This window comes from Phyllobates terribilis, unplaced genomic scaffold (genome assembly GCF_046119375.1).
Source record: "Phyllobates terribilis strain yellow unplaced genomic scaffold, ASM4611937v1 Scaffold_9__5_contigs__length_417890890, whole genome shotgun sequence".
NCBI classification, from domain to species: domain Eukaryota; kingdom Metazoa; phylum Chordata; class Amphibia; order Anura; family Dendrobatidae; genus Phyllobates; species Phyllobates terribilis.
Window position 1 is genome coordinate 35205902 of NW_027362769.1, and position 17044 is coordinate 35222945.

The 17044-nt window shown below is 45.5% G+C and overlaps 1 protein-coding gene across 4 annotated transcripts in view; it reads left to right on the top strand.

The window, feature by feature from the left end:
• CMKLR2 (chemerin chemokine-like receptor 2) overlaps positions 1-17044 on the top strand; it is a 54171-nt gene that overhangs the window by 32495 nt on the left and 4632 nt on the right. The gene's annotated exons all lie outside the window — the stretch shown is intronic.

Here is a 17044-nt window from a genome sequence, read left to right on the forward strand (position 1 = left end):
ATTGGCAAACAGGGGAGATTATTGAATGGGGAGATTACGGCAATGAGAACTGTGCACGAGGTGCACGTGTTGTAACTTTGTAGTCAGAACTGATAAATTCATCTCCCTAGTCACTAACAAGGAATATAACATTAAATCATATATAAGCTGTAACACTGCGTTTGTGGTTTATTTGATCACATGTACGGCATGCAACCTACAGTATGTGGGGTGCACGACAGGGGCATTAAAAATACGCACAAGAAGGCATATCTCTGACGCCAATAACAAATTAAGGGTTAAAAGTTCTGCAGCCTCCAAACACTTTATTGACCACCACAATGGCGATACTAGCACATTTAAAATTGTAGCTATTGAAAAAGTCCATAGACCTGCTCGTGGGGGTGATCATAAAAGGAAACTCATCAATAGGGAGTCTTGGTGAATATACAGCTCTGGCAAAAATTGAGAAACCACTGCAAAATTTTCATTTTCTCTGATTTTTCTCTTTATAGGTATATTTTTGAGTAAAATGTACATTGTTGTTTTATTCTATAAACTACTGACAACATGTCTCCGAAATTCAAAGCTAAAAATTTTGTATTTATTTGCAGCAAATGAGAAATTATCAAAATAATAAAAAAGAAACAGTGCTTTCAGACCTCTAATAATGCAAAGAAAACAAGTTCTTATTCATTTAGAAACAACTATACTCATGTTTTAACTCAGGAAGAGTTCAGAAATCAATATTTGGTGGAATAACCATGATTTTTAATCACAGCTTTCATGCGTCTTGGCATGCTTTCCACCAGTCTTTCACACTGCTTTTGGGTGACCTTATGCCACTCCTGGCACAAAAATTTAAGCAGTTCTTCTTTGATGGCTTGTGACTATCCATCTTCCTCTTGATTACATTCCAGAGGTTTTCAATGGGGTTCAGGTCTGGAGATTGGACTGGCCATGACAGGGTCTTGATGTGGTGCTCCTTCAATCACACATTGATTGACCTAGCTGTGTGTCGTGGGGCATTGTCCTGCTTGAAAAACCAGTCCTCAGAGTTGGGGAACATTGCCTGAGCAGAAGGGAGCAAGTGTTTTTCAAGGATAACCTGGTATGCGGCTTGATTCATACGTCCTTCGCAAAGATTAACCTGCTAATTCCAGCCTCGCTGAAGCATCCCCAGATCATCATCGATCCTCCACCAAATTTCACAGTGGGTGCAAGACACTGTGGCTTGTATGCCTCTCCAGGTCTCCGTCTAACCATTAGATGACCAGGTGTTGGGCGAAGCTGAAAATTAGACTCATCAGAGAAGATTACCTTACTCCAGGCCTCTATGGTCCAATCCTTATGGTCTTTGGCAAACTTCAGCCTGGCTCTCCTTTGCTTCTCATTGATGAAAGGCTTTTTTCTAGCTTTACATGACTTGAAGCCTGCCTCTAGGAGCCTGTTGCGAACTGTTCTGGCCATGCACTTCACTCGAGCTACCAAATGCCACTCATTTTGTAGGTCACTTGATGTCATCCTGCGGTTGCTGAGTGACATTCGAATAAGATGACGGTCATCCCGGTCAGTGGAGAATCGCTTTTGCCCTCTGCCGGTCTGTAGCTTTGTTGTCCCCAATGTCTGCTGCTTGAACTTGTTGTAATGGACTGCCTTCTTTGAAATTTTAAGGATGGAGGCAACATGGCGCTCACTAAATGCCTTTGCTAGTAAAGCCAGAATTGAGCCCTTCTTTTCCTCACTCAAGACTTTTCTTTTCAACTCCTTTGGCATGGTTAAAGAAGATGTCCAGTACTTTATTCCCCCCCCCCATTGTATCCCCCCGGGCCCCCTAAGATTTATTGTATATACCTTCTGTTGCTGATAATGCCTGTGAGCAGCGCTATCAGTGGGCGCTCACAGGCATCACGTGACCCGCACTGACGTCATGACAAGTGAGGCGTGACTCAGTGCTGGGGTCCCCGCGGTGGCTGGCTGCTGGGTTGTGGGCGGGGTTACCCCGCCCACAGCCTGGCATCCACTGTGGAACCAGGAAGATAAAGACAGACAGTCGCCCTGCAGTTGGTTTCAGGAGATCTCTACGTTTGACATTACAGACATCTTCTTAGAGGCTGTCTCTAGGAACCAGCGGCTACCTCCCTCTGGCTAATTAACACCCTGCCTGGGTGTATAAATACCTGCTGTGTTTCAGAGGGATGTGCCGGCGATATTCAATAATACTTGTGAACGCTTTAGCAAGAGCAGTATTTCGTCCTCTCTTGAGCTTGAGGACGTGTGCACATTTGTCTGGAGTTCGTCTAAAGCTAAGCAATTTCCTCGTTTGTCTACCCCTGTTGTCTATAGTGTTTCGTGGAGATCGACTAGTGCTCATCTCCTCCCTTCCCAAGCCTTAGTCATACGCCAGGGAAAGACAGGGCGAGGTAACCATACAGCGAATGGTGAAGAGCCAATACAGGGACGTTAGGGGAGACAGGGTGACGCTAGATCAACCTGGGAGGTCTCCACTTCCCCCCTTTCCCTAGAGTATGGGCTCCCTTTCCCTCTTCCCTTTGTGTTGCACTAAGTCTTTCCCACACCTTGCGTGACAGCAGCGAGTCACCAGCCTTAATTCTGCACAATATTAAGTGCTAAACATTGATATAAAACAATAATAATGAGCAGAATAAAGTTTGGCCAATTTGTTTGGTTTCCGCAACAGTCACGATCTGTCAAGTGGCCCCTTGGGAAAATTAATTTGCCATCTCTCTGCTAAGCTAAGCTGTAATGCTTCCTATCGTTTTGCCGCTGCTTAAGGGCAAAAATTAGATGCTGATTAATTTTTTTTAATTAGTTAATTATTATAAAATAAGGTGCTTAAAGTTTGTTTTTTTGTTTTAGAGACACCTTCAAATCAACTGCATGTACAGTACAGACCAAAAGTTTGGACACACCTTCTCATTTAAAAGATTTTTCTGTATTTTCATGACTATGAAAATTGTACATTCACACTGAAGGCATCAAAACTATTAATTAACACATGTGGAATTATATACTTAACAAAAAAGTGTGAAACAACTGAAAATATGTCTTATATTCTAGGTTCTTCAAAGTAGCCACTTTTTGCTTTGATGACTGCTTTGCACACTTGGCATTCTCTTGATGAGCTTCAAGAGGTAGTCACCGGAAATGGTCTTCCAACAATCTTGAAGGAGTTCCCAGAGATGCTTAGCACTTGTTGGCCCTTTTGCCTTCACTCTGCAGTCCAGCTCACCCCAAACCATCTCGATATGGTTCAGGTCTGGTGACTGTGGAGGCCAGGTCATCTGGCGTAGCACCCCATCACTCTCCTTCTTGGTCAAATAGCCCTTGCACAGCCTGGAGGTGTGTTTGAGGTCATTGTCCTGCTGAAAAATAAATGATGGTCCAACTGAACGCAAACCGGATGGAATAGCATGCCGCTGCAAGATGCTGTGGTAGCCATGCTGGTTCAGTATGCCTTCAATTTTGAATAAATCCCCTATAGAGTCACCAGCAAAGCACCCCCACACCATCACACCTCCTCCTCCATGCTTCACGGTGGGAACCAGGCATGTAGAGTCCATCCGTTCACCTTTTCTGCGTCTCACAAAGACACGGTGGTTGGAACCAAAGATCTCAAATTTGGACTCATCAGACCAAAGCACAGATTTCCACTGGTCTAATGTCCATTCCTTGTGTTCTTTAGCCCAAACAAGTCTCTTCTGCATGTTGCCTGTCCTTAGCAGTGGTTTCTAGCAGCTATTTTACCATGAAGGCCGGCTGCACAAAGTCTCCTCTTAACAGTTGTTGTAGAGATGTGTCTGCTGCTAGAACTCTGTGTGGCATTGACCTGGTCTCTAATCTGAGCTGCTGTTAACCTGCAATTTCTGAGGCTGGTGACTCGGATAAACTTATCCTCAGAAGCAGAGGTTTCCTGGGGCGGTCCTCATGTGAGCCAGTTTCTTTGTAGCGCTTGATGGTTTTTGCAACTGCACGTGGGGACACTTTCAAAGTTTCCCAATTTTTTGGACTGACTGACCTTCATTTCTTAAAGTAATGATGGCCACTCGTTTTTCTTTACTTAGCTGCTTTTTACTTGCCATAATACAAATTCTAACAGTCTATTCAGTAGGACTATTAGCTGTGTATCCGCCAGACTTCTGCACAACACAACTGATGGCCCCAACCCCATTTATAAGGCAAGAAATCCCACTTATTAAACCTGATAGGGCACACCTGTGAAGTGAAAACCATTTCCGGTGACTACCTCTTGAAGCTCATCAAGAGAATGCCAAGAGTGTGCAAAGCAGTCATCAAAGCAACAGGTGGCTACTTTGAAGAAACTAGAATATAAGACATATTTTCAGTTGTTTCACACTTTTTTGTTAAGTATATAATTCCACATGTGTTAATTAATAGTTTTGATGCCTTCAGTGTGAATGTACAATTTTCATAGTCATGAAAATACAGAAAAATCTTTAAATGAGAAGGTGTGTCCAAACTTTTGGTCTGTACTGTATATAAATTAGGATAGCTTACTGACCCCCCCACAGTCACCAAAAAAAGAAAGCTTGGAGGGTTATTAATTTGGATAATGCTTTTAAAGAAAGCCAATTTTGCAATTTACTGCTTATCAAATTTATTTTACCATTCTTGAGATATTAAAGGGATTGACCGGGACGTTAATATCGATGGCCTATTTTTGGAATAGGGCATCTATGAGTGATCACTGTGCACAGCTCCGTCAATGGAATAGTGGCCACAGCGGGGTACTGTACATTCCTCTAATTGATTCAAATAGGAGGCGGATGTGCAGTACCCGGCTGCGGTCACTATATAGTTGACACAACTGAGTTGATCGGCGGGGATGCCAGGTGTCGCACACCCATCAATCAGACATTGATGATCTATCTTAATGATTGGCCATCAAAGTTAAAGTCCTAGACAACCCCTTCAACACTTTTTCTTTTCTTTATAGCTCGTTGCCTTGGAGAGCGACTGGCGCTGCTAGATAGCAGAACATGCGCAGTGCCTACAAACTCTACTCTTTTAAGCTTATAAGCACTGTTTTGAAGCTGGCCAGGATCACTGAAGCATTCTGGTACCTCAGACACCATTCTGTTAGACAGCAGAGGTGGTCAGTTTCCATGGCAATGAGCTGTAAGAATGGCTAAAAATTTTATTAAGCAGTAAATTTTAAAAGTGCTTGTTTTTACAGACCTCTCTAACAGTGTAATTCACACTGTTCAGCACCTCTTAAATAGTGTTGAGCCACCCCCGTAGTGTTCGAGTTCGGTTCGGTTCGTCGAACACCCGTGTGTTTGCCGAACTGTTCGTCGAACTGTTCGTCGAACACCTTCGAACACCGTTAAAACCAATGGCAGGCAAACAAAAACACATAGAAACACATAGAAAACACCTTCAAAGGTGTCCAAAAGCTGACAAACTGCTCAGAAGACACAACTAACACATGGAAAAGTGACAAGTACATATAGTCATGCAAAAATAAAAGAGGTGGAGGAGTAAAAGGAGGGGGAGACACAGATATAGGCATGTCATGCCCTTCTAAAATCCAAAAAGTGAGAAGCCGACACGGCCAGTCCGCTCCTGCCCGTGCCACCTCCGTGTCGCCGGGTTTGTGCCAGAGCCGCGGTGAACCCTGATGGCCAGCCCCCCTCTCCCAATACTGGTGCCTGTCCGCTGGTGGGTCGAGCGAGCCCCCCTGTGGTGGAGGCAGCTCTAAGCTTTTTAATTTAAATTGTCTCTCTAATTTGAATGAATACACTTTAAATCCATTTACAAGGATCTATTGGAGGGCAAGTCTCATGCCAGCAGCCGCGTAATTCCAGCTCCAGTAGCGTCCACTAAAGCTGCTGCAGTTAAAAAGCTTTTATAAGGATCGAGCTTGGCTGTCCACCGCAAGGCATCCTACTGCCAGTCCCAGCCCCTATGCCTTGGGGTGCCTCCTGATGCTCTTCACTGAGTATCCCATGGTCCCGAAGCATTTCCTTTGAAAAAATTAAGTGTCTAAACTACAGGTGGTGTAGCTTGCTTAACAGCCGGGATAATCCGCTGACTAGCAGACACTGCTACTAGGCACAAAGTATTTCCTGGGCTAGATGCAGTTAAAAATTTGTAATTAGATACTCTCGTTGGATGCTGAGAAAGCATTCCATAGAGTCTCCTGGCACGCCATATATGATTCTCTTAAAAAGCTTGGGGTAGGGGTCTAGGGGACCCTTTTATAGCCAAAATCACGGCCCTGTATCACAATACGTCACCTAGGCTGAAGATAAATGGAACTGTAGCACCCTGAGGGCTCGGTTGCTACAGAGGTATTGCACCTCACCCAGAGGTGTGATATCTCACTCTCAGATAAGGATGGAGTGTGGATCAGGACCCGACACCTGCATGCATTACACCACATTGCCGTGGGGCAGGGCGACCAATATGCCTCTGAGATGGGCACGACAGTCCCTGTCCCTGGCTGGAGTGGGGGGAGGGAACACTGAGGAAGGGGAACCCTGTAGTGCAGGAGCAGGGAGGAAGCAGTTCCTGGGTGCATTGAGAAGGGAGTATAAAAGGTGGGCACCATCTTAGTTCAGTGCAGAGAAGTCTGAGCAGAAGTGGCAGGGAGCAGGGGCTCTGCATGAGCTCTGCTCCGGAGGCGGGCCTAGTAACAGAGGCCCAGGCCTGGAAGAGGGAGAAGGAAGGAAGAGGAGCGGAGAAGGCTCCAGGAACGAGGAATGAAGGGATCCCAGGGGTGCGGACGGGCGAGTCGCCACCGCACGCCCGAATCCACCTGCGTGGAGGGGTCAGGCCAAAGGGGGAGACCGGTCCCCGAAACTAGTGGAGGCAGGAAACGACCCTCAGCTAGAAACCGGAGGCTGTGACATTTTATGTGGCGCAGCCCCTCGCTACACCCGCTAGGAAGGCACCACATAGGGTCAGGGAAACTGGCGCCAAGTTTACCAAGAGGAGGCCCGAGGCAGCCGGACAGAAGGGTTGGTAAGAAAGGCCAGACAAAGGACACACAAAGGGGGTCCTGTGAAGCGCTCCAAAGTTATATGGGAGTTGTCTGAGCCCCTCACCTGGTGAGCACAGTACGACGTGGGCAGCCGTTACCTGCAGACGTGGTCTGGATAATAAGAACTGTGAGTAAAGGCCCTGGACTGCATCACTGACTCCGTGTCGTTACTGCTGCTGCCCTGCACCATCACCCCCATCCTCCGCATACACTGCCCTGAGGCTATACTCCTCCCGTGGGGTGTTATGCTACTCTCTGCTGCACCCACAACACCAGCCTCAGCGGTCTGCCCTGCAGCGGCGGTTCACTCTGACCGCAATCCACGGGTGGCGTAGTCGGACATTTAAACATCAAAACCACATAAATAGTTCCGCCACTGGTTTGACCACCCTGAGCCACGGAACCGGGTCGCCGCCACGAAGACTACAACCACCAGCATCCACCAAAAAGGGTCCGGCTCCGGGTGTCCCAAGGCCCAGGGGGTGCATCAGAACATTTTCATCACCTTTCACAATCACCAATGGGACAAGGCAGGGATGTCCTCTGTCCCCTCTCTTATACATCCTAGTGACGGAGCACCTGCTCTCATCAATTCGCCATAACCCCAATATTAGGTGGATTGAGGTGGGAGGCACTGAGTACAAGTGCTCTCTATTTGCTGATGATGTCCTAGTATATATCACTCAATCACATATATCCATCCATGCTGTTATGGCTGAAATAGATCACTTTGTTACATGGTCAAATTTTAAAATCAATGCAGCGAAGTCTGAGGCCCTCGATGTCTCCCTCCCCAAATCCATATAGGATTCCATCCAGTCCAACTTTCCCTTTGCCTGGCCCTCACAGGGTATCAAATACTTAGGAATTCCTATTCATAGAGACCTCTCCCATCTATGTTATCTTAATTTTGGGCCCTTTATTGAACAACTCCATACAGACCACGGTTGGCAAGTTAGAACTGTAAGATTCACTACGTGAACCACTGGTGTTTTGTGGAAAAGCACATGTACACTGCGTTCCAAATTATTATGCAAAAAGTGTTTAGGAGTGATAAGGGAAGAATTTGTTTGTTTGTCAGTTAAACTCATTGATGGTGATGTGTGTCAGGGCTCTTTATATCACTGTAAGCAATTGCAGAAACCTGTGCTAATTAGTTTGGCAGGTGTGTCCAATGAAAGGCAAGACTACTTAAGAAGGCTGTCTCACATTATTAAGCAGCCTACATTTTCTGCCAAAATGGGAAAGAAAAAGGATGTGTCGGCTGCTGAGAAGCAACAAATTGTGGAGTGTTTAGGTCAAGGCATGACTACAATCAACATTGTGCGATGATCAGGATGAAGTGTCTTGGCAATCAAGAAGTATGTAGCTGATTCACAGTACACACGTGTGCGTGCTGATAAGGGCAAATTGAGGACTCTTTCCTACAGGCAATTACGTCAGGTTGAAAGAGCAGCGGCAAAAAAGCCTTGTCATAGCAGCAGACAAGTTTTTGAAGCTGCTTGTGCCTCCAACGTCCCCCGAACAACAAGATGCAGGGTCCTTCAGAGGTTTGCAGCTGTGCATACGCCATCCTGTCGACCTCCTCTATCCACTTCACACAAGCAGAAACGGCTCCAGTGGGCCAAACATTACATGAAGACTGATTTCAAAACTGTTTTGTTCACGGATGAGTGCCGTGCAGCGCTCGATGGTCCAGATGGATGGAGTGGAGGATGGCTGGTTGATGGACACCCCACGCAAACACGGCTACAGCGCCAACAAGGAGGAGGTGGAGTAATGTTTTGGGCTGGAATCATGGGGAGAGAGATTGTCGGCCCCTTTAGGATCCCTGAAGGCGCTAAAGATGAACTCCATAATGTATGTGGATTTTCTCAAACAGCACTTCCTGCCATGGTTCAAGAAGAAGAACTGTGTATTTCACAGCAAGATCATTTTTCTGCATGATAATGCACCATCTCATGCTGCACATAAAACATCTGCATCTCTGGCTGATATGGGCATAAAAGGGGACAAACTTATGGTGTGACCCCCATGCTCCCCTGACCTGTACCCCATTCAGAACCTTTGGAGCATCATTAAAAGGAGTGTCTATGATGGCGGGAGGCAGTTCACATCTAAGCAACAGCTCTGGGAGGGTATTCTGTCCTCATGCAAAACAATTGAAGCAGAAACCATCCAAAACCTGACAAATTCAATGGACGAGAGAGTTCAGAAGCTCCTTTCGAACAAGGGGTCCTATGTGAAAATGTAACATCACCTAGAATAAAGTTTTGAGTTGAAAACTGTTTGATTTCAGTTTCTAACAACCTGCTAATGCTTATAATTTCAAAAATGACCATTTTTTTGGTCTTTATTAAAATGGAAAGGTTGATCGAAAAGTTTGGGGGATCTAAGAGTGTGGCAACCCAGTAGTCATGATTACTTCGAATTCTGACAATATGAGGGTCATGCTGCAGGTAGTGCAGCAAGAAGGCACTTATGTGTCTTGCGCATCTCGGAGCCCCAAAATTATTTTCCGGGCTAGATGCAGCTAAAAATTATTATTAATTTTAAATCTGGTGAAGATTTAGTATAGATGGCCTAATAGGATCAGTGCTGCACACTGCTACAAAGCCCAAATTATTTTCCAGTCAAGATACAGATAAAGATGATTAGTAATTTTAAATCTGGTGGAGCTTATTATAGATGGCCTAATAGAATCAGTGCTGCACACTGCTACAAAGCCCAAATTATTTTCCAGCCAAGATACAGATAAACATGATTAGTAATTTGAAAGCTTAAAACGGTTGCTAGGGTGATTTTAACCAATCATCAAGCTTTTACTCTCCCCAGGATGACACAGGGGTAGAAAAGTCGTTTCGGATCCATGATTTGTTCATCTTTATGAACGTGAGTCTGTCTACATTATCAGTGGAGAGCCGCGTGTGCTTATCTGTCAGCACACCACCAGCAGCGCTGAACACACGTTCAGACAGAACGCTGGCTGCGGGGCATGACAAGATCTCCAAGGCGTAAGTGGCTAGCTCCGGCCATTTATCCAGATTGGAAGCCCAAAAAGAGCAAGGGTCCAGTGACACAGTCGTGGCTTCAATGTTTACTTGGAGATACTCCTGTACCATCGTCTCTAGGCGTTGACTATGTGTCAGGCTTCTTGTCTCCTGTGGCCTTGCAAAGGATGGGCTAAAAAAGTGGTGAAATGATTCCGCAAAATTGATGTTACCAGCAGATACTGTGGTTCTGTTACGGTTTGAGTGCTGAACACTTGACGGTCCCACGGTTGGCAAGTTGGAACTGTGAGATTCACTACGTGCACCACTGGTATTTTGTGGAAAAGCACATGTAAGATTCTGCAACAGTCTCTGCTGATACTCCTGCATGCGTGCATCCCTTTCTATGGCAGGAATAATTTCTGCAAATTTACTTTTGTACCGGGGATCTAACAGTGTGGCAACCCAGTAGTCAGGATTATTTCTAATTCTCACAATTCGAGGGTCATGTTGCAGGTAGTGCAGCAAGAAGGCACTCATGTGTGTTGCGCATCCAGGAGCACCAAGTCCCTGTTGTGTTGGTGGCGAGGTAACAATCATGCTTCCTTCCTCTGTCCTCTCCCCCCAACCTCGCACAACAGAAATGTGATCAAGGTCTCCCTCATCTGATGAGTCTTCCATCAGTTCGTCCTCCACTTCTTCCTGGGCTCCTGCACCTTCCTCACTAGTTTGGCTGCTACCATGCGCCCTGGTAAAACCATCTCCCCCACCCTCACATGCCTGCCGCCTTGGTGCTGCCGACCGTCTGGACCTTGCAGATGTTAGCCCTTCCGCATACAACTCCTCCTCCTCTACTTCCTCCACCTCCTCTTGTGCCACCACCTGACTCCGAATTCTGTTTAACATGTGCTCCAGCATGTAAATCACCGGAATAGTCATGCTGATAATGGCATCGTCAGCACTAAACATCTTCGTCGCCATTTCAAAACTGTGCAGAAGGGTGCATAGGTCCCTGATCTGAGACCACTCCTCCAGCGTGATTTGCCCCACCTCTGAATCTCGTTGGCCCAGGCTATACGTCAGAACGTATTGCACCAGGGCTTGTCGGTGCTGCCACAGTCGCTGCAACATGTGCAGAGTTGAATTCCACCGGGTAGGCACATCGCATTTTAGCCGGTGAAGTGGCAGGCCCAACGACTTCTGTAGAGATGTAAGTCGCTGAGCTGCGGGATGCGAACGGCGGAAGTGAGCACACAGCGACCGTGCCCTCTGCAGAAGTCCATCTAGTCTGGGATAGTGGGCTAAAAATTGCTGGACAACCAGGTTCAACACGTGAGCCATACAAGGCACGTGTGTGACATTGCCCCGGCGAAGGGCCGCACCCAGGTTTGCAGCATTGTCGCACACGGCCTTCCCTGGTTTCAGGTCCAGTGGAGACAACCATTCATGAAATTGGTTCTCCAGAGCTGACCACAACTCCTCAGCTGTGTGACTCACATTTCCCAGACATTTCAATGTAAAAACCGCCTGATGACGTTGAGCCCTACTGCCAGCATAGTAAGGAGGTGTGCAGGATCCCTTCTGCGCAGTTAGAAAGCTTGTGGCATGACCAGACAGGCTTTGGGTGCAGGTGGAAGACCGAGAGGAGGTTGAGGAGGCAGAAGCAGTGGAGGAACTTTGACATAAAGAGGATTGACGCACAACTCGTGGGGACGGCAAGACTTGGACAGCAGCCCCTTGTCCTGCTGTCACCATAGTTACCCAGTGCCCAGTCAGCGACATGTAACGCCCCTGTCCATGCCTACTCGTCCAAGTGTCTGTGGTGAAATGCACCCTGTCACACACAGAGTTTCTCAAAGAAGCGGTGATGTTGTGTGCGACATGCTGGTGGAGCGCAGGCACACCTTTCTTTGAGAAGTAGTGCCGACTGGGCATCTGGTACTGGGGCACTGCGACGGACATAAGGTCTCGAAAATCCTCTGTGTCCACCAGGCGGAAAGGCAGCATTTCTGTAGCCAAGAGCTTGCAGATGGTGAAATTCAACCTCTTACCTTTCTCATGGCTAGGAGGAAATGGTCTTTTACTTGTCCACATCTGAGGGACCGAGGGCTGGCTATTGTGCTTAGACGGGGTTGATAAGGGTGTCCCCGGCAAACTGCCGGTCTGTGAGGAAGATGCAGGCGGACATGTTAGGTTGCCTTGATCCAAAGGTGGTGCTATCGATGTCGGACAGCGCTCAACACCAGCTGGTGTTACCACCTCCAAAGAAAATGATGACCTGCCAATCACGCTGGCTGTTGCGGGTAAAGAGGTGGCAGGTCTGCGCCCCAAAACAGGTGTGACTGCTGTCCCCCCAGTCACAGAGGATGAAGAGGCCGCGGATGCACAAGATATGGCAGACGGTGGTTGGCCCGGCCGGCTAGGCCGCATTGTAGCACACTGAGCTTCCCACTGCAACTTATGCTTCATGTCCATGTGCCGGTTCATGCATGAAGTACTCAAACTATGTATTTTTTGGCCTCTACTTAGCTTTTGCTGACAAATGTTACAGATAACACGAGTTGGGTCATCTTTATCGATCTGAAAAAATGCCCAGGCTATGCAAGGCTTAGCACCCATGCGACCTGAAGAGCCACCACGACTTGTGGTGAGAGGCAGAGTTGTGTTTGAGGATGCAGTTGTTGACGTGCTTCCAGTACTACGTTTCTGTCCAGGAAGGCGCAACCTGACCTCGTCATCACTAGCATCTTCCTCCACCTCCTCTGCTGACCTCATCTCTTGGCTGACTGTGGGTTGACAGTAAGTGGGATCTCCAACCTCATCATCATCACCCTGTGCGTTATCACACCCGTCGTCCTCAGAGCCAACCTGTTCCTGCCCTGACAAAAAACTAAAGTTGTCGCTCCAATCAGGTATTTGAGTCTTATCATCGTCTTCCTCATTGTCTCCACCAACAGGAGTTACAGTTTGGGAATGAGGGTCTACATTATGGTCAGAACCTTCTGCGTCTGGTCCTGGATCCGACTCATAAAGATTCTGGGCATCAGTGCAGATCATTTCCTCGTCTGGATTCACAGAAGCGCTGGAGTCGACCTCTGATTCCCAGGCTATAGTATGAGTAAACAGCTCTGCAGACTCAACCATCTGTTCTACCTCATACTCAGACGGGCAGCTGGAGATTTGGGAGCTGTGAGGAAGCAAGTGCGATTGGGGTGACACCTTTGAGGACTGGAGTATTTGTGATGTTGAAGTTGATGTGGAGGAGAGCCCACTTAAAGGAGCACTTGATATCCGTTGAAGCACCTGCTGTTTTTGTGCCTCATCTGGAATTTGTAGCGATTGGCGTGGCCGTAAGAAAGGGATCTTATCACATTGTCCGCTAAAAGAAGTAGACATTTTAGTTTGGCTGGAAGATGGTCTTTCTTCTGCAGATGTTACTGTTGCTTTAACACCTACCCCACGGACACAACCTTTTTTCGCCTTCCCAACACGCCTATTCCCCTTTCCACCAGCAGCAGGCCTTTTTCCACTCATTTTGGTGGTTAACTAATTCACAACTCTGGAGTTGTTTGCACAAAAAGACAATGGATGGGAACCGAGCAGAGCTGAGTGGCCAAACTGTGGTATTAGGCCAAAACTATTGGCTGGGTTAGATGCAGAAAAAAATTATATTCAATTTGCAACCTGATGGAGGTCTGTATAGATGGATTAATAGAACAAGTCCCACACACAGCTAGAAGCCCAATATTTTTTCAGAGGTAGATGCAGAAAAAAATATATTCAGTTTGCAACCTGATGGAGGTCTGTATAGATGGATTAATAGAACAAGTCCCACACACAGCTAGAAGCCCAATATTTTTTCAGAGGTAGATGCAGAAAAAAATATATTCAGTTTGCAACCTGATGGAGGTCTGTATAGATGGATTAATAGAACAAGTCCCACACACAGCTAGAAGCCCAATATTTTTTCAGAGGTAGATGCAGAAAAAATTATATTCAATTTGCAACCTGATGGAGGTCTGTATAGATGGATTAATAGAACAAGTCCCACACACAGCTAGAAGCCCAATATTTTTTCAGAGGTAGATGCAGAAAAAAATATATTCAGTTTGCAACCTGATGGAGGTCTGTATAGATGGATTAATAGAACAAGTCCCACACACAGCTAGAAGCCCAATATTTTTTCAGAGGTAGATGCAGAAAAAAATATATTCAGTTTGCAACCTGATGGAGGTCTGTATAGATGGATTAATAGAACAAGTCCCACACACAGCTAGAAGCCCAATATTTTTTCAGAGGTAGATGCAGAAAAAAATATATTCAGTTTGCAACCTGATGGAGGTCTGTATAGATGGATTAATAGAACAAGTCCCACACACAGCTAGAAGCCCAATATTTTTTCAGAGGTAGATGCAGAAAAAATTATATTCAATTTGCAACCTGATGGAGGTCTGTATAGATGGATTAATAGAACAAGTCCCACACACAGCTAGAAGCCCAATATTTTTTCAGAGGTAGATGCAGAAAAAAATATATTCAGTTTGCAACCTGATGGAGGTCTGTATAGATGGATTAATAGAACAAGTCCCACACACAGCTAGAAGCCCAATATTTTTTCAGAGGTAGATGCAGAAAAAAATATATTCAGTTTGCAACCTGATGGAGGTCTGTATAGATGGATTAATAGAACAAGTCCCACACACAGCTAGAAGCCCAATATTTTTTCAGAGGTAGATGCAGAAAAAAATATATTCAGTTTGCAACCTGATGGAGGTCTGTATAGATGGATTAATAGAACAAGTCCCACACACAGCTAGAAGCCCAATATTTTTTCAGAGGTAGATGCAGAAAAAAATATATTCAATTTGCAACCTGATGGAGGTCTGTATAGATGGATTAATAGAACAAGTCCCACACACAGCTAGAAGCCCAATATTTTTTCAGAGGTAGATGCAGAAAAAAATATATTCAGTTTGCAACCTGATGGAGGTCTGTATAGATGGATTAATAGAACAAGTCCCACACACAGCTAGAAGCCCAATATTTTTTCAGAGGTAGATGCAGAAAAAAATATATTCAGTTTGCAACCTGATGGAGGTCTGTATAGATGGATTAATAGAACAAGTCCCACACACAGCTAGAAGCCCAATATTTTTTCAGAGGTAGATGCAGAAAAAAATATATTCAGTTTGCAACCTGATGGAGGTCTGTATAGATGGATTAATAGAACAAGTCCCACACACAGCTAGAAGCCCAATATTTTTTCAGAGGTAGATGCAGAAAAAAATATATTCAGTTTGCAACCTGATGGAGGTCAGTATAGATGGACTAATACAACAAGTCCCACACACAGCTAGAAGCCCAATATTTTTTCAGAGGTAGATGCAGAAAAAAATATATTCAGTTTGCAACCTGATGGAGGTCAGTATAGATGGACTAATACAACAAGTCCCACACACAGCTAGAAGCCCAATATTTTTTCAGAGGTAGATGCAGAAAAAAATATATTCAGTTTGCAACCTGATGGAGGTCTGTATAGATGGATTAATAGAACAAGTCCCACACACAGCTAGAAGCCCAATATTTTTTCAGAGCTAGATGCAGAAAAAAATTATATTCAATTTGCAACCTGATGGAGGTCAGTATAGATGGACTAATAGAATGATGCTATGCCCAAAAGATTTTACTTCACTAGGTGCAGTAAAAAAATTGGTATTCTATACACAGGTGGTATATCTTGCAACACAGATAGGCTACTCCACTGACTAACACACTCTGCAATAGGCCAAAAAGGATTAGCTTTGCTAGATTCAGCCAAATGCTGTGAAAAAAACTTGCACAGCACTGGCACAGACCTGCCTGGCAAAAACTGATAGGAACTGATGTAACCTAGTCCTGAAAAGGACTCCAATTACAATTAGTCTTTACTCCCACAATCTATTTAAGAGCACAGACCTGCCTGATAAAAGTCATAGGAAATGCTGTAACCTAGTCCTTAAAAGGACTGCAATCACAACTATTCCCTACTCCCAAGCTATCTGTAGATTTGTGCGAAAATTGGCTTGAAATTAACAAGGTATAGCGCACACAGCAACAGCGGTGCCGTCTAACACGCAGCTGCAGCAGTGAGAAAATGGTGGCGACGGGGAAAATGGCTTGGTCTTATAGGGCAAGGACATGTGACATACACTGCCAATGACACATGCCCTTGCTTGTGTGAAAAAAAGCACTTCGCTCCGTGTGTGCGCTGCTGATAGGCTGACAGATTGCACCTCCCCACTGCAAATGCGGGAAAGAGAAAAAAAAATGGAGATCTTCATTGTTCCTGCAGAGATCCATCCCCTGCCCCTCCCCCCACCCCGCTGTACACTCAAACTGCGTATTAACATTAATTTTCATCATTACTGAGAAAAAATCCAGTTATGATTTTGGTGCACGAACAGTTATCGAACATAACCTCGAACAGCCGAATTTTTTTCAAATTGTTCGTGTTCGCCGAACGGCTCGAACACCGCCCAAAACAGCTCGAATTTGAGATAACGCCAATATTCCATGACACTCCCACACTACACAAGTACATTTTCTCCACCTCCATTGAGATATATTATAGCGGGAATAGGATCGGGGATGTCAATTCATCTACTAAGGCGTTCATTCATTCAAACTACAACCTCTTGTTAAATGTATTCCGGGATATTTAAAGGACAGTGGTGATATAGTACATACATTCTTTAGATTTTCCTGGTCCTTTTAATTGGATCTGTGCACTCAAGCCAGTGAGCAGTCAGTTAACCTGACAAAGGTGGGGATAGGTGGAGAATAAAGCAAGGGAGACATTTCCAAAGCACTTTAAGGGATTGTCCACAACTCAGACAACCTCTTCTTAAATTCTATAATCATCGTTGTAAAATAAAAAACACCTTATACTTTTACTCCCACACCAGCGCCATTCCAGTGATGTCGGCGCTGAAGCTTCTGAGGCTTGCGTGACATTTTTTATGCCAAGTGAGCCCTGCAGCCAATCAGCGGCTGGTATTAGTCTGCAGTG